This window comes from Lissotriton vulgaris, chromosome 2_1 (genome assembly GCF_964263255.1).
Source record: "Lissotriton vulgaris chromosome 2_1, aLisVul1.2, whole genome shotgun sequence".
Taxonomy (NCBI): domain Eukaryota; kingdom Metazoa; phylum Chordata; class Amphibia; order Caudata; family Salamandridae; genus Lissotriton; species Lissotriton vulgaris.
In genome coordinates, this window is record NC_141687.1 from 36493184 (window position 1) to 36512014 (window position 18831).

The following is an 18831-nucleotide window of genomic DNA, read 5'->3' on the forward strand; positions in this document are numbered from 1 at the left end:
AGAACGGATAAATACAATTTTATACTCCACCCCATACTCCATCGCTTGGATCCCAATACAATGCCTAAGGCAGAGGAGAGACTCCATCGTTTGACTCCCAATAGAGCTCTGAGCTTTTACATAGATTTGACCAAAAACACCAGGTGAACGATCAGCATTTTGGTGGCTTTGCGGAAGAGAACCTTCTTCCGCTGGATCGTGCTCTACATTAAGATTTTAATCATGAGGCAGCTGTAGATCACCACAACCTGAAACGGAGCACAGCGTTAATGGACGACTCCTGTCGTCTCAATATTTCTCATGAAATTAACAATCTTGACTCATTAAGCTCAAAGGCATGTCAATTTAATCAACACTTTGTGTATGCTATATTTTCAGCAACTTAATGTTGAATACAATTCATTATTATGTACACAAAACATTGAGTATCACAATGTAATTCATCATATACTTATTTGCACATCATAAGAACATGACCAAAATCACTCGTTTGCAAGAATACATTGCCAAAACTTAAAGCAAAGGATCCCAATGCATTTCGGGTTCAATCACCGAACCCTTCATCAGGGGATATATATATTAAATGTTCGTAGAAAACAGGATATGTCCAAGTGTTCTGTCCACAGGAACCTACAACACAATTAAAATCATTTTGATATAAAATAATAACTTTCTGATAACAAGTTCCAGATATTTCAAAATTACAACATTTCTAATTAGAATTTGCACTCTCAAAAACCTGAAAGCAAAAAGAAGAGGAATATAAACGTAAAGTGTGAGACCTCATCTCAAAAACTGAAATTAGTTTTCATGTGAAACTAATCGGTTAAATGTCTGTCTCTGACTCCCACTGTGTATAGAAGGATATTCAAAGCTCCTCGTGTTTGAGAGACCACGCATAAATTAAAACAAGCATTTGCAATGCAATAGGTCTCTCATTATTAAAGTTAGAGCTATTGGCATTGTAAATGCCAATGCCTTTTATTTATGTTTTTGTTTTTAAAATATAAATAAAAGGCATTGTCATTTACAATGCTAATAGCTTAAACTCTCGCAAAAGTGAGACCGATTGCATTGCAAATAAACTCACAGAGGCACCCAATGCCGGTCAGGTGGCATGCTGCGTAAAGCACAAGATTTCAGTGTACATGTTTAAGCCACGCTCTCAAATACATAGCCCATGCCTCTTTGAAGAAATTGCTAGTTACACTTCTTTTGCCATGCCCCTTTTAGAGACTCTTTTTCATCCTATCTGAAGCACTAGGTCTAACCTAAATCGAAATATATGAATTAATTAATCCAACAACGTACAGTTTCAGCCTTCATTGATAAATGCAGCAAGCTGAACTCACTTACTGTGATGTCATCAGGCTTATTGTTGTGTGATAGGACCTTCTTGCAAAATTCTGGGGCATCGGTCATGTGATGTCACACCTGTGATGTTATTAAGTTCAAACGGCGTATGATGTCCCTTCTGCTACCCCTAGCATTTTGGTGAATCACGTGCATGGAGGCAAGTAAAATGATCATGACCTCAAATTAAATGTAACCTCCGTGCATGTTAACAACCCCAACCCGAAATCCTGCACCTACTTAAATGACATTGATAAATCAACGTTTTCAAACAATCCTACACACCATTACAGATCGTGTATGTCTAGGTGAGAAAGACTTGCTCTCAGCTCTCAGACTAGCACCTTACATGTTGCATTCCAATTTTAGGTATGTTCCTAATAAATGTATCGTATTCGGACAGTACTCGAAATAAAATAAACAAGTACACGAACTTCATGTTCAAAATAGTGGCATTATTGGAAGTTACTGGCATACGAGAAATAAACAGTGTAATGGGCGAGAATGTCACCCAAACAAACTCTTCCATGAATCCATAAGTTTATAAAATAGCGCATAAACACAGTCAACTGCAGGCAGGCGCTACATGCACCATACAGAAAGAAAAGCAGAAAGCGAGTATACAGAAATACAGAAGAGCAGGAAGAGAGTTCAAGGTCAACAAGGTGTCATCACAGCCCCGGGCTGCAGAAAGAGAAAGTTCTGCCATGCAGAGTTGAATATCTCGACGGGTGAAGTGGTCATAAAGGCGGAGACAAGGTTATTTGAGGCCCAGGCCCTCCAGACATGCAATACTTTCAGAGCTGACGTAGGAGCTGCCCTTAGCTGAGGTGAATGCTGTGGCCCGCGTCAGTCACATGCCCTGCAAAAGAGGCGACATGACCTGAAGCGCAGAGTCATGTAGAGTATGACGACGATGAGGCACGGGCAGGGTGCGTGGAGGACAGGAGGCAGAGATGACGGTGCTCCCTGCTCACCTCACCTGGATGAGTGTGCTTTGAGCGCGAGGGGCACAGCCAGGATGGAGGGGGAAAACGGCAAGGAAAGGCTTAAGTGCAGTGAAGTGGATACTAATATTGTGTGCCCAGTAACAATCAGCATACGCTATTTATGGCATGGTAAATAAAAGGCAGCCTGTGCTCAACGGTCACACAACAAACCAACACGTGAAGTACACAACTGCCACAAAACACAAAAAAGACAACACGCATCCTGCTTGCACAAAATGTCATAAGTTAGTGGTGTTTTCTGGACCGGAGACATGGAGGTGAACCGTTTTACTTCACACCGGCGCTGCGCACAGGGTTTGATCGCGTTGCCTTGCACATGTACATGTAGCAGTAGCCACCAGTGAGGTTGCCAGGCCGCCCAGGAAGTGTAAGGTGTCATAGGGCATGCTGGAAGGCTCCGGTCAAATGTGACAGATTCAAATAAACAAACGCAAGGGAGGTTTGTGATGTCCCCAAACTATCTTTAAAAAACCGAACATCGCCGCCGGCCTGCGACCAGGAAGTCAGGTAGGCCGGGCGGGACAACCGGAAACCGGAAGTAGGAGGGCGGGAGCCTACCCCGCCTCCCACGGAAGAGCCGCAGCTGTTTTGAGCACCGGAGCAGGCAGGAGCCTACCCTGCGACCCGGTGCCGAAGGAGGGAGGAAGAGTCCTGCTGCCGGGCCCTGCAGCTGCCGATGAGAGGAGAGTTGCAGCACCAAGGAAGCCGGTGAGTGGGGCTTCACCTTGTTGCTGAGCTGCGAGGGCGGGGGGCATGTGTGTGCGCGCGCGCGTGCGGCGGCGGGGGGCTGTGTATCTGTGCGTGCATGCGTGTGTGTATGTGTCTTGGAGTCTGTGTGTATGTGTGTGTGACTGTGTGTGTGTGTGTGTGTGTGCGCGCGCGCACGTGTGTCTGTGTGCATGCACGGCTGAATTGCTGCAAATGTAGACGGAGCCGACGTGCATGAGGTCAAATCCAGCGGAAAAGCTAGTGGCACCCTCTTGTCCGTCATTCCCCTGAAGTCGATAACTATAGTTGTCGATCTGGACTGCATCCTACGGATGCTTACCAGCTCGACCTAAAAAACTGCTGAAATAATAACCAAGGTCATCTTACCGGTCAGTCCTCACAAGTCTAAATGTAGCGATGTTCCATGTGAAACTATTTGCCCAATCGAACTAGTATTATAAAATATCAGTCAACCACTGCACGAGTCTTTTTGCAATAAGAAATCACACGAGGTGTAGACTGTGAAAAACGATAGTAAAAAACTTCTCATTGCACTGTTCTCAAGAATGGAATACCGCAAGTGTGTTTTAACCACAAGAAACAACTCTTACCCCGACACTATTAGAACTTGAAATGATGACCATGAGCCGTGTGGTATAGCAATATAATCCAAAATCCTGCAATCGTATCTGAAAAGAATCAGTGCACCGGACTGTAAATTCAAGCTCTCTTAGGAAATACCGCAATCGGTAGTGTCAAGAAATTCAACTGCGCTCACCAGTAATTGTACCGTCCCACGAACACCAAACTAGGTTCGCCGCCTCATTTCTCTCCCTTCCGCATTCAGTTACACGCTATCCCAGCAAGCTTTACGGTTTTAAAGGCACCGTGTCGTATTCATCCTGAAATTCCGACGAGTTCTACAGAGTTCGAGGCTGCCCTCCGTATAAGATAAAAACGTTTGAAATACATCAGAAATTCTACGAAATGTAGAATATTGTTCTTACTATTACTCCTAGAGTGAAACTGGGAAAATATACGCAAGAAGTGTGAAAAAGTCATGTGAGCTAGTTCCTTTGTCAACTCTAACTTTATAGATCGCCAGGATGCCTAGTGCTATCCTAACAATTAAGAAGTTCCCCGAACGGTAATACAGTTCAGGCGAAAGATTATCTAAGTGAATATAAAAAAAGGTGCAAGTAGATGAATGCACACATACTGTGTAAAAAACAACTAGTGCAAAAGATGAAGCTCTAATTACCCCTATGAAAATACATGGTAAAAAATATGTGTGTGAACCATAGATGAGTTTAAATACCACCACATTGATAAGAGAGCACTATAGCCTCAAAAAATAGGAAAGAAAAGAGAGTGCAAATTCTGTACATAGTCCTGAACCTAAGCAATGTATTTCACAGAAAACAAATCATTTCGTAATGGTCATTTTACCCTCCCGGAGTCACAATACCTAGAGTTTTTGCACTACCAATTGCGGTATTACCTGAGAGTGCTTGAATTTAGTCAATCAATCAATCAATCATGACACTTGTATAGCGCGCTACTCACCCGGAAGGGTCTCAAGGCGCTTGGGGAAGGGGTCCGCTATTGCTCGAACAGCCAGGTTTTGGGTTGTCTCCTGAAGGCGAGGTGGTCCTGGGTCAGCCGAAGGTGGATGGGGAGAGAGTTCCATGTCTTGGTCGCCAGGTAGGAGAAGGATCTGCCTCAGGCGGTGGCTCTTCGGATGCGTGGTACGGCAGCGAGGGCGAGGCTGGCAGACCGTAGCTGGCGGGTGGGCGTGTGGAAGGTCAGGCGGTCGTTGAGGTACTTTGGGTCCAGGGTGTGGAGAGACTTGTGTGCGTGGGTGAGGAGCCTGAACGTGATCCTCTTGTTGACTGGGAGCCAGTGCAGGTCCCTCAGGTGGCCGGAGATGAGGTTTCGTCGGGGGATGTCCAGGATGAGTCGGGCGGAGGCGTTCTGGATGCGTTAGAGTCTTTTCTGTAGCTTGGCTGTGGTTCCGGCGTATAGGGTGTTTCCGTAGGCTGGTGACGAGGGCCTGGGTGACCGTCTTCCTGTTTCGGTCGGGATCCATCGGAAGATCTTGCGGAGCATGCGGAGGGTGTGAAAGCATGAAGAGGAGACGGCGTTGACTTGTCTGGTCATCGAGAGGGAGGAGTCCAGGATGAAGCCCAGGTTGCGTGCATGGTCTGTAGGCTTGAGGGCGGTGCCCAGGGCTGGGGGCCACCAGGAGTCGCCCCAGGCGGAGGGTGATGGTCCCAGGATGAGGACTTCCGTCGGTGCCTGTTCGGAGGCAGGTTAACTTGCAGGTTGTGCAGGTGAAGGGTCCGTGGAAGCGTTTCGGGGCAGCCTGGCAGCAGGTGAGCCTCCGGCCGGTATTGAGTGCGTTGAGGGCCGCGGCGTCGTAGGTTTGTCAGGTCGTCTTGCGTCGGTGGGGGCCAGGGGTCCTGGCGCTGGGCACGGTCCAGGCGCGGACGGTTGCAGACGGGCTTGGCTTTGGCGCGCCTTCGGCGCACAATCGGCACGCCCACTGCGCGTTCGCGCTGTCACCATTTATGGCTAAGTGGGAGGGAGGAGCAGCTGGGAGGCGGGAGCGGGGAGGGCACAAAACGAAAAGGGGGCGTGGCCGCGTGGACGGCGGCAGGAAGCAGGGAGCGGGGCGGGCAGGGCACAGGGGGACTGTACTAACAAAACAATAGGCTAATTCTACAACGTGCACAGGGGACAACAGCAGTGACAACAAGAAAAGGCAATGAAAAGAGATAAGAAAAATAATTACACACGCAAACACGGCGGAGGGGCAGGGATCAACGAGGCAGGCAGCTAGGGCGGAGAGGCAGGCACAACGAGGCTGCGAGCAGCAGCGAGGCGAGGGGCACACACACAGCTGGTGGCCGTGCGGCGCGGGGTTGTCCTGAGGACAGCTCACAGTCCGGTGCACTGTGATTCTTTTCAGATAGGATTGCAGGATTTTGGATTATATTGCTATACCACACGGCTCATGGTCATCATTTCAAGTTCATATAGTGTCTGGGTAAGAGTTGTTTCTTGTGGTTAAACACAATTGCGTATTCCATTCTTGAGAACAGTGCAATGAGACGTTTTTTACTATCGTGTTTCACAGTCTACACCTCGTGTGATTTCTTATAGCAAAAAGACTCGTGCAGTGGTTGACTGATATTTTATAATACTGGTTCGATTGGGCACATGGTTTCACATGGAACATCGCTACATTTAGACTTGTGAGGACTGACCGGTAAGATGACCTTGATTATCATTTCAGCAGTTTTTTAAAATTTATGCGTGGTCTCTCAAACACGAGGGTCTTTGAATATCCTTCTATACACAGTGGGAGTCAGAGGCAGGCATTTAACCGATTAGTTTCACATGAAAACTAATTTCAATTTTTGAGGTGGGGTCTCACACTTTATGTTTATATTCCTCTTCTTTTGGATTTCAGGTTATTGAGAGTGCAAATTCTAATTAGAAATGTTGTAATTTTGAAATATCTGGAACTTGTTATCAGAAAGTTAATATTTTATATCAAAATGATTTTCATTGTGTTGTAGGTTCCTGTGGGCAGAACATTTGGACATATCCTGTTTTCTACGAACATTTAATATATATTCCCCTGATGAAGGGTTCGGTGATTGAACCCCAAATGCATTGGGATCCTTTGCTTTAAGTTTTGGCAAAGTATTCTTGCAAACAAGTGATTTTAGTCATGCTCTTATGATGTGCAAATAAGTATATGATGAATTACATTGTGATACTCAATGTTTTGTGTACATAATATTGAATAATAATGAATTGTATTCAACATTAAGTTGCTGAAAATATAGCATACACAAAGGTTTGATTAAATTGACATGTCTTTGAGCTCAATGAGTCAAGATTGTTAATTACATGAGAAACAGATTGAGACGACAGGTGTCGTCCATTAACGCTGTGCTCTGTTTCAGGTTGTGGTGATCCACAGCCTCCTTATGATTGTTCTCATACATTGAGAGATATTGGGGTCTGATCTCTCCCATTAAACGTTAGCACGCATACAAGCTTAAGATTGTTTTAACCTTTAATCTCACACACACTAGGAGTGCAGGCACATTTTTCACTTTTGAGTTTATTCCTACATTAAGATTTGCCACGCACTTGCTAAAAAGTAGCCTTTGGAAGGGCTGCGTGTTTAGTCTACCAAGGCTAAAGATTCTACCACTGAGTTGGCATGCAGAATCCCTGTCCTTGACATGTACAAGTTCAAGTTCATGAATTTGTATAGCGCGCTACTCACCCAGAGGGTCTCAAGGAAGGTGGAAGAGGTGTGGCGCCACGGCTAGGGCGACTGACTCCGGAATCTGGGGATCACGGTTCGATCCCCGGCACTGGCGGCAGATTAGCCCAACACCATGTGACTCTGGGCAATAGCTTGCTTAATCTTCCCGACGGTCCCCAGTGCCTAGAGACCCTTACGGGTGAGTGTGCGCTTTACAAATGTCGATTATATAAGGCGCTTGGGGCTGTCCCTCCATGTGTTGACAAGGCACTATTGTTTAGACCGTCAGGTTCGCTGGGAGTAAAATTTGGCCCACTCTGTTCTGCAGGAGTTTTAGGTTTGAGTCCATGTATGAACCCACATCCATATGGATACTACTTTTGTAGCCGTTCAAAAGGTGAGGAATCTGCGACTAGAAATTTCGATAAGAACAAGTTACTTACCTTCCTTAACAATTTTTCTGGTGGAGACTCTGTCTAGTCCCAGATTCCGTACCAACCTTCCTACCCTCCCTGTTTCGTGGTTGGACTCTATCCATTTAAACACCCCAAGTCTAAGAATCTGCACACTGGTCACACCAGTTTGCTTGTGAGGTTATGCGTCTGTAGGACGTAGATATTCTCGAAAGCAACAGACGTCAGCATGCTGGGCTGACGCCTTAATAGGCTTCACAAGTCATTTCTGTAGTGGAACCCCGTCAGTGAGGTACACTGCATGGTGCCACTACTGGTGTGCAGAGGTAGAGCTGAAGAATCTGCAGCTAGATAGAGCCTCAACTAGAAAGAGCGTTACCAAAGGTAATTAACGTGTTCATTGGTATTGGTATTTATATTCAAAGCGAGGGTCTAGTTTTTTATGTTTGTTTATAGGTTCGCTTTATTTGTGACATGTCATCCCAGACCCCAGCGGGGTACATTTGATGTGGGGATGGGGTTCTTATTACCCTCCTTCAGATGTAGTCCTCTTGGCCCAATCGAGGCTTCATTTCAAATAAACAGCAGCAGCTCCTGTCTTGTCTGCTGTCTTCCTGCCTGTTAGTATTTAATGTTTAATGAAAAACATTATTTTACAATTCCCCTTAAGGAGATTTCGTTCACCCAACAGACCTGCTTGTAGATCATAACTTCATACCCATGTTCTGAGTAACACAGAGTAACCCCATTATATTTAATGCCACTTGTCATGCCAGGCATGGAGGGATGGGGGCTGCGAGGTGTTGGTCGAACTCCAGCTAGGTGAAATATTCATTACGTATGAGCAGGCGTGTGGGGACTTTGTGCTGGGACAGGGCCACTATCTGCACTACGCGGGTCTGACAAAAATATTTAAAGTGACTTGACCTGAATACCTTGCTATCCCCACATGCCTTAAATATATTACTAACCTGCGTCTCTGGGTGTATATTGATTTCTCTATCATATATTGCAGTGAGGCAGGATGTGCCTGGTCCTCCTCTAAGGTCGGCGTGGGACGCAAACTTGGACAACCTTTAGATGACAGGACGTGGACCACCATAAGCGCGCTTACCCATACAGTATCCTGTAATGCATGTTTTATATTGGTGCATTATAATTTTCTAGATCATACATATATGATGCGAGTGAAACTTCAGCATATTACCCTATTCCTTTTGGATGTTTGCCCACGTTGTGGAGAGGCTTTGGCTGATTTCCTACACTAAGCATGGAGGTGCCCTAGGGTGAGCCAGTTTGGACCCAGGTGGTGAAAGATGTGCAGAGGGGCATGGGCTTTCGGGTTGGAAGCTCACCGCAGCATTGCTTATTGGGACACATTAGGAAGCCTCAGGAGCGCAAGATAGCTTACATACTATTGCAGTTGCTCTTGGTGAAGGCGAAGCGCAGGGTTGCTATAACATGGATGGCACAATGCGCCCCCGATGTGGACGCATGATACCGGGACGTACGTGAATGAGTGGACTCTAGAGGAAGAGTCCCGTATGAAATTTAACAGAAGGGATGATAAAGTGGAAGATGACCTTAGAGAATGGAGGGATGTGTGTGTCTTATTTCTGTCCACGAACTAGATGAGGGTGATCTGCATGACTCTGACGCTAGCGAGAGCACTTCTACAGAGGAGGCGGAATGAGATGCTGTAAATGGGTGACGTGTCTCATAGTCAACTGTGAATTGAACATCCTTAGATTGCTCCTGCTGTTTTATCAATGTATGCTCTGCCGTATACTGCCATATTCTTTTACCACCTGTAATTGAATGACTTCTGCAACTTTTTTGAGAATGCAAATGAAGGTATTTTTTTAAAAAAAGTGTAATTTTATTTGTCTGCTTCTTTAGTTGTTTGTAGATGCCTTGAAGTTTGATTTATATCTGTAATGGTTACATAATACAAATAGTGTCACTTATTGGAGGACCAGACATACAACGGTTTGATTTTTTTTTTAATGCTACCAATAGACTGATACTAGAGGTGAATGGTTTTCAAAAGATAAATCAACCAATGAATCAGGTGGCTTGTAAAGTGTGACTACTCACCCGTAAGTGTCTCAAGGCGCTGGGAGGTAGACCGGTTGGGGGAACATCTGGTCTGCTGAAGTTGCTGAGGTTCAGTCGAAGATCTAGGTTTTGAGGTGCTTCCTGAATTGGGCAGTGACAGTTATTGCTGCGAGGTAAAAGAAAGCTCTTCCGGCAGTGATCTTGCAGATACAATGGGCGGTAGCCAGGGCCAGTTGGACAGAGCGGAGGTCTCTGGTGGGTGCATGGAATGGGAGGCAATGGTTAAGGTATGCCGGTCCCGTGTCGTGTACCAAATTGTAGGCATGTGTGCGGAGCTTGAAGGTGATTCTTTTGTTGACTGGGAGCCAGTGGCATTTTTTTCAGGTGGCCGGTGGCCGGTGATGTGGCTGCGGCAGGGGATGTTGAGGATGAGTCTGGCGGAGGCGTTCTGAATGTTCTGTAGTTTCTTGAGGAGGTTCTGGGTGATACCAATGTAGAATGCATTGCAGTAGTCAATTCTGCTGCTGATAAGTGCGTGGATGACCATCTTTCTGGACTCAGTGGGGTTCCACTTGAAGATCTTTCAGAGCTGACGTTCGTGGCAGTAGGATGATGAGATGGCACTGATCTGCCGGCTCATGGTGAGCGAGGAGTGCAGGATGATGCCTAGGTTCCATGCGTGGTCTGTGGGGTTCCAAGTGCTGTGGGCCACCAGGTGTCTTCCCAGGCGGAGGGCGTGGAGCTCATGATGAGGACTTCGGTATTTTCTGAGTTGAGCTTGAGGCAGCTGTTTTTAATCTAGGTGGCTACAGCCTTCATCCCATTGTGGAAGTTGGTCTTGGCGGTTATGGGTTCGTTGGTGAGGGAGAAAATAGAATGGATGTTGTTGGGTGTAGGAGACAAAGTTGAGTCTGTGGTTCCTGTGAGACGGGCCATGTAGATGTTGTAGAGAGTGTGGCTTAGGGAGGAGCCCAGGAGCACACCGCAGCTGGTCTCGTGGGTTCGGAGTGGAACAGTGGTAGTCTGGCTATCTGAGTTTGGCCTGTGAGGAAGGAGCAGCTCCATTCCAGTGCTTTGTGGCTGATTCCAGCGTCGTGGAGTCTTGTGCATAGGGTGCGATGAGAGACGGTATCAAAGGCGGCTGAGATGTCCAGGAGGATGAGGGCTGCAGTTTCACCTCGATTGAGGAGAGTATGTACGTCGTCTGTGGCGGCGAGGAGGGCGGTCTCTGTGCTGTGGTTGCTTCAGAACCTGGATTGGTAGAGGTCCAGGATGTGGTTTGCTTCGATAAAGTTGCACGTTTGATGGCCTTCTCAATGACCTTGCCTGGAAAGGAGAGCCGAGAGATTGGTCTGAAGTTCTTGAGGTCCATCGGGTCTGCAGGGGGTTTCTTCAGCCAGGGGTTAATCTCCGTGTGTTTGCCAGTTGGTGGAGTTGATGGTGCAGCAGATTTTGGCGGCGATGGAGGTACCCGCTCTGTTAAAAAAGTGGTGTGGGCAGGGTTCAGGAGGGTCTGCTGTGGTCTGCTGTTGAGTGTGGTTGTTGCGGGAGGGGTGTAAGGGTCCTGTGTATCGTGGCTGTCAAAGCCATAGTTTATTGTTGTAGTCGCTTCAAAAGGGCGTAGACATCACTTGGTTCAATAAGGAGTTTATTAAGATGACAGACACAACACCAACGCGCCCGTCGTCTTCAGCCGGCGAACAGTCACTGGCTGTCAACGAGCGGCGCTCACATTGGAACGTTCGGAATGTTAGAGCATACCACTGCGCCGCGGGGGCGTGCCCGCAGCGTGGACCAAGTCACATCATACCCCCCATTCCTCTACACGCAGGTAGGGAAAGAGTGGTGAACAATACAGGAAAGTAACCAACAGATCAGCCAACAAGGAAGTCATGCAAGTGTTGAGGAAGCCTCCTGGCCCGTAAGGGTCTCTGATGTGTCTGAGCGCCAGGAGGGTTCTGAGGCACATCAATTGGATCGGCTGCTCTTTGGCCAGTGTCCAAGTTATCCCCTCCGGGGCCCGGTGCCCTCGTCTCAGTACCTACGCGGGCACTGTCAAGCAATTGGCGATCATGGGCTAGCATGTATCCTGAGCATGTACCTTTGTTGACTGCATTTCCATTAAAGGTTTCGGAAGAATGGTTTTTAGAACAATACTTTGCTACCCTACGTAGGTTCCATTTGTCACCATTCTCTAATACAACATAGAAAGGGTATACTTCTTTAACTTGGAAAGGTCCAAGAAACTTACGCAAACCTCTGACCACACGTCCAGAACGAACTTTGACCCAATCATCAACCAGTATGTTAGACCTATTCCTTTCCCTTCCTTGTACCTCCTTTGAATCACGCCTGTGAATGCTTACCTGGACTCCTCCCTCTCCATGACCAGGCAAGTCAACGCCGTCTCCTCATCGTGCTTCAACATCCTACGCATGCTACGGAAGATCTTCTGGTGGATCCCCACCGAGACCAGGAACTATGGCAACGCCCTCTACGCCGGTACCACAGCCAAGCTCCAGAAGAGACTCCAGCGGATCCAGAACGCCTCAGCCAGACTCATCCTCGACATCCCACGAACCAGCCACATCTCCGGACATCTGAGAGACCTGCACTGGCTCCCCGTCAACAAAAGAATCACCTACCGTCTCCTCACCCACGCACACAAAGCCCTACACGATCAAGGCCCGAGCTACCTCAACAACGGAGTCAACTTCTACGCTCCCAAACGCCACCTCCGATCAGCCAAACACGCCCTCGCCGCCGCCCCCCGCATCCGAAGAGCGACAACAGGAGGAAGGTCCTTCTCCTACCTGGCCGCCAAGACCTGGAACTCCCTCCCTCCCGACCTGCGCTTGACCCAAGACCACCTCTCCTTCAGGAAGAAGCTCAAGACCTGGCTGTTCGAGCAGTAACGGCACCCCCCCCCCCCCCCCCCCCCCCCCAAGCGCCTTGAGACCCTACGGGTAAGTAGTGCGCTTTATAAATGTCTTTGATTGATTGATTGATTACGTCACAATCTCCACTTTTCCACTCCTCAATCACATTCCTGATTCAAGCAGGCACTAGTTTTGAGGCAGGTTTCCTGCCTCGCATGGCTACAAAGGGGATCACACCAGTTGTAGAATTCTCAGTCGTGCGATACGCCCATACCAGATCATTCAGAGTCCTTTCAACATCAAGATTGTTGCTAAGTGCCAGACCTATCGCACCCTTGATCATGCGATTGGCCCTCTGGACAATCCCATTGGATTGTGGATTGTACAAAGACGTGAACGAATGCGTTATACCACACTCACTCAGGAATTCCCTCATCTCATTTGAAGACAATTGGGTCCCATTGTCCGTGATGAGGACCAAGGGACAACCCTCCTCCTTGAAAATGTTGCGCAAAACTTTGATAGTTATGCGGGTGGTAGTCTCAGGAAGTAGGTAAGTAATAAGCCACCGAGTATGGACATCTATAACTACTAGGCCAAACCTTTTGCTAGGGTGGACACCGGGCATAGGCCCAATAAAATCAAGGCATACACTGTGCCACACCACACCAGGGTCCCGGATGGAACTGGGGACGGATTGGGTTCCCACTCTGAGTCGCTTCTCTGACTCACAGCACCTCTCCACCCACCTAACGACGTCACCATCCATTCCTGGCCACCAGAACTCATTCCTCAACCTTTTTTTTTGTTATGGTTTGGCCCAGATGCCCTTCATGGGCCAAGTCGAAGAGTCTCTTGCGGACGTCAACAGGGGAAATCAACTTATCCTCAAGCATGATGATCTGATCATTTACGGTAGATAGCTCGTCGATGACTGCATGATAGGGTCGAACACTAATTGGTAAGGTACTCTCTCTACGTCAACCTTTAGAGATGAGGCTCCTGACATTTCTCAAAACCTCGTCATGGGACATGGCTTCAGCCCACTCTTCCTTGCTGACTGCACCACAACTCCATTGGACTACCTCATCAACACACGAAATGGCACCTTCACACTCTTTTTTTAGGCACACCTGTCTTGTCCACCTCCTCCCACTTCAAAGACAAGCGAGACATGCAATCCGCCTGAACGTTGCGCCAGACCGAAATGAACTCAAGATCAAAGTTGTACTCTAGTAATCTTGAGGCTAGCCTGGCTAGTCTGGCTGACCCCTTTCCTGTTCCTCCTGGTGAGAGTATTTTCAGCAAGGGTTTGTGGTCGGTGCGAAGCTTAAATCTACTTCCCCACACATACATTCTGAAGTATTTAACACCCCAAGCAGCCGCTAAGGTCTCTTTTTCTATAACTGAGTAACATCTCTCAGTTGTTGTCAAGGTATGGGATGAGAACGCTACTGTTCTTTCGCTATTTCCGTCACTCTGTGATAACACAGCTCCTAATCCTGTATCACTCGCATCCACGGTGATGATTGTCTTACCCTGCACATCAAATGGGACTAAGATTCCTACATTGCATATCTCAGATTTTATCTCCTTAAAGCATTTCTCTTGTACATCCCCCCACATGAATTTGACCCCTTTCCTCAAGAGCACTTTGAGTTGTTCAGTTTTGCTTGCAAAGTTTTTCACAAACTTCGAGTAATACTTGTTAAGCCCAATAAACGAGCGCACTTGGTCTTTATTTGTGGGGGCAGGAGCCGACTTAATGTCAGCTAAGAGATCTCTTTTTGATTTCACACCCTCTGATGAGATGGAATGCCCCAGATATTCTACCTCTGTTGCCAAAAAAGAGCATTTCTCCCTGCGCAGAGTCAAGCCAGATTCTAAAATTCTCGCAAGAGCATTCTTCAAGGCAGAATTGTGGTCACTCACACTTTCACCAAACACTAAGATGTCATCTTGGAAGTATATTACATTTTCCACACCTTTAAATATTTCTGTGACCAACCTCTGAAATACGCTTGCAGCTGAACATAGGCCAAAGGGCATCCTCATGAATTGGAATATGCCTTCATTGGTGACAAAAGCTGTCAAGTGTTTTGAAGCATCATGCAAACGTATTTGGTGGTAGGCATGACGAAGGTCAAGTTTTGAAAAGTACTTCGCCCCTTTTAGCAACACCATCATCTCGTTTATGTTGGGCAGGGGAAAGGTGTCAGGGATTACATTCTGGTTAAGACTTCTGAGGTCCACACAGAAGCGTAATTTGCCATCGGCTTTCTGTGAAATTACAACCGGAGAAATCCATGAAGAGCATTCTTTAGGCTCTATAACTCCGCTGGACAGCATATCATCCAGCATTCTCTTCACCTCTCCCCTTACAGTACTTGGTACCTTTCTTAACTTGTGTCGTACAGGGACTGCATCGGTTTTGAGTTTAATTTTATGCACATAACCTTTCAAATTGCCTAGTTGTTCTCTGAATACACCTTTACCACCTTCTAAGATGTCTTCTACCGAGAGGTCATCTACTACCATGACTTGCTCGATAGCGTGTGGGTCAATTCTGATGTGTAGGTCAAACTGATGATACCATCCTAATATGGGGGGTCCAGATTCTGCAACATACATCTTCCCCCTCACAGATCTTCCTTTGAATTTAATGTCAGTTGCCATGTATCCCAGAATGTCTATTTGTTTGCCCTGATACCCACCCGGATTTATGTCTTTTGGCATCAGTCTCTTGCTAGGCCACTCCTGCCTGAAAATTCTCTTGGGAATAATGGTATACAGTGACCCTGAATCCACCATTAGCTCTACACTCTTATCCCCAATGATAAATCCAGCCTTCGGCCTGTGTCTCCTATCATTGGGATTATGATTCTCGGTGAAAAGAACCTCATCTTTTCCGCTACCTTCACATGATGATGGTTCCACACACACGATTCTGTATTGTTTGTAGTGTTCAGTAGACTCCTCAGATAACATGGCTACTTTACCTTTGTTGGCATCCCTACACATTCTAGCAAAATGACCCTTGCGGCCACATTTCAAACACTCTTTCCCTATGGCCCAACACTGCCTTGAGTCTGATGCATGATAAGCACTTCCACACTTCCCACAAATTTTGTTACTGGCTCTTTTGGGATATGTTCTACCACCAGGGCTATTCCTTATGCCTTTAAACCTTGTTGAAGCAGCCACTTCACCCTCACTACTCTCCACAACAGAGGTTTCGCTTTCGCTAGACACATTGGGCTTTGAATCTCTGCGATCCATCTCCTTCATACATGAATCAGACTCTTCTATTATTTTTGCAATGTCAATTAAATCCTTAAGGGAGGGGTCTTGAGCAGCCCATAGGCGTTCTTGGGTCTTCCTGTTCCTATATTGGACAATTAATTGGTCTCTAATCATCTCTTCTGTCATGGGTCCAAATTTACACTTCAATAAAGTTCCCTAAGTCTAGTGACGAAGTCATCAATGGACTCCCCTACTCTTTGTGGCTGAGTATAAAACTTATATCTCCTCAGCGCTATGTTAGTTTCTTTTGCAAAACGCAATTCCAACCTTTTACGTGCTTCTTCAAACACATCTGCAATGGGTTGGCCTCTTTCATCATTAGCAACGGGTAAATACTTAAAAATGTGTTGACCTTTCTTCCCTAGATTAGTAAGTAGGATAGCTTTCTTCCTACTGCTGGCATAGTCTTGAGCATCTAGTGCCTCTAGGTAATTATCGAACATTTCAACCCACTCCTCCCGTTTTATACCTAGATTACCTGGTTGATTTAAGAAATGAGGAGGAGTAGACACAGCAGAAAGGTCAATGGCATTTACATCCATGTTCTAATTAAATGTGTCGTCCGAATCGCCTGACACAATATTTTTCCTAGTTTTTCCTTTTTTTTTTTGATATGAGGACTCACCATGGACAAAAGCAAATTGAAACTCTATCTCTGTAACATGTGCCTTGCGCTACACTACTTATAATATTCTTCTGAATAAGTACTTAAGCGATACTTTAAGTAAATTGTGTGTCACCTCTACCAGGGGGTGGCAGTGTTACACTATAAACCTGAGCACCTGTGGTAAGGCAAAGTCACTTTAAGAGATAGTCTCTAGTCCATCATAGTACAGCGCCGCACATCACTCTACTTCCTGTCATAAAACACAGTTCAAAATCTAGAGCAGTTCCAAATCTTGTGCATGATGGTTTTCCTCACTGCAGATGCTCCATCACCTTTTAACATTCCCCTCGTTACTTCCGCTAGTATACTGTATTCTCCCTCCGTCTTTCCCACCAAAACTATGTTATTCTTCTTCTCGGCGTTCAACAGCACTTAGGCATTTCTCACGCATGCAGCTCTTCTCTTCTCGCAGCGGTGGCGTTGCAGAATGACAGGTCTTAGCCTGGTGTGAGGCGTTCCTGCTCTTTATTTTAATTTCACAGCCTCACTACTTCCCATTGCCGCCTGCACAGCGCTGGTTGGTAACGATCTCGCTTCGCTTGTTCGTTTTTTTTATAGTGCCCCTCATTAAGTGTCTTTACGCGCTCTTCCTCATTTCTAGTCAGAGTTATTTTTTTTACTGCCTCTGCTGCGCTTCCTTCACTCACGAAGCACACCACTATGCCGTTTTACCTCACAGGGACGCGTGAACACCAGCGCAGCACTCGGCTGTTTTCAGACACCTCACTTTCGCTGCCTCCGCTGCGCTTCCCTCACACGCGAAGCATACCACAATGTCGATCTTCGTCACAGTGACATGTGAATATCATCGTTGGGCACTCAGCGGTTTTCAGGCACCTTTCACCATCTCCGCTTGCCGCATAACGTTGCTGAAGTCTATGGCTCTGCAGGCAACGCTTCCACCCTCACAGCCGCTGCATCACTGACAGGAATGCACACCCCGACTTCCTCTTACTTCTGTCAGCTGACGGCTTCCGATGTCTTCGCCGATCTCCGTCAATTTCTTCGCTGTATGTTGTGTCATCCTCCGTCAGAAGACTGTCCTCGTCGCCAAAAGATGTTGTAGTCACATCAAAAGGGCGTAGACATCACTTGGTTCAATAAGGAGTTTATTAAGATGACAGACACAACACCAACGCGCCCGTCGTCTTCAGCCGGCGAATAGTCACTGGCTGTCAACGAGCGGCGCTCACATTGGAACATTTGGAATGTTAGAGCATACCACTGCGGCGCGGGGGCGCGACCGCAGCGTGGACCAAGTCACAACATTTATCTCCTTAATTTTGCAGTAAAAGAAGGTGCAGAGGTTGTTGCAGAGGTCTTGGTAGGTGGGATGTCTGCCTTCTCTGTAATGGGTCTATTGTGCCTTGGCATTGATCCTTTCTTGAAGGCGCTTTCTTTGTTTAAATGAGGTGATGGTGTGCAGAGGCAGCAGTTTTGATGGCTGAGTAACCTCCTGAGGTTTTGCTGCTCCTCCATATCTTCTCAGGCCTTCTACAGGTGCGTCTGAACTCATGAGGGTTGGCAGAGAACCAGCTTGTTTCTTGGGTGCCACTTGCCTGAGGCTTTCTTCAGGGGAGCAAGAGCGTTGGCGCAGTTGAAGAGCCATTGGTGGAGGCTGCGTACTGAGGTGTTGGCATCAGTGGATGTCAGTGGGGTGGGGGGACATGGGGAGGTTTCCTGAGGCAGCTGGTGAGCTGTTTTTCTGTGACCTCGATAGATGGAGAGAAAATATGCAGAGACAGACACACCCCTTTTTCTGCTGTTGCTACCTCTGTTTTTCTCTGTCACTTCACTTTTATTCTTCCTCCTTGTTGTTTCTGTTTTAACTTTGCTTCTTTTTTTATTTGTTACTTACTCTATTCATTCATCATTTTTCTTCTGCTTTCCTTCTGTTTCATAATTTTTTTTATGCTTCTCCTCATGTCCTCTATATGTGTTTTCATTTTTTTATGCTGCTTCCTTTATTCTTTACTTCTCTTCTTCAGAATAATTATTTATTAATTATGTGTCCTGATATCTCATTCTCTTTCTGCTTCCCCGTATGTCCCTTTTCCTCGTTCTTCTCTAACTTTCATTCCTGCCCTATACATTTCTTTATCTTTTATGCATCGGTAGAGCTGCACTTCAGATTTTGTACTTCTTCCTGAGA

At 46.7% G+C, this 18831-nt stretch overlaps 1 protein-coding gene across 2 annotated transcripts in view; it reads left to right on the forward strand.

Moving 5' to 3' along the window:
* The window catches only part of GMPPA (GDP-mannose pyrophosphorylase A), a 141032-nt gene that overhangs the window by 77492 nt on the left and 44709 nt on the right, over positions 1 to 18831 (forward strand). The window lies entirely within an intron of this gene.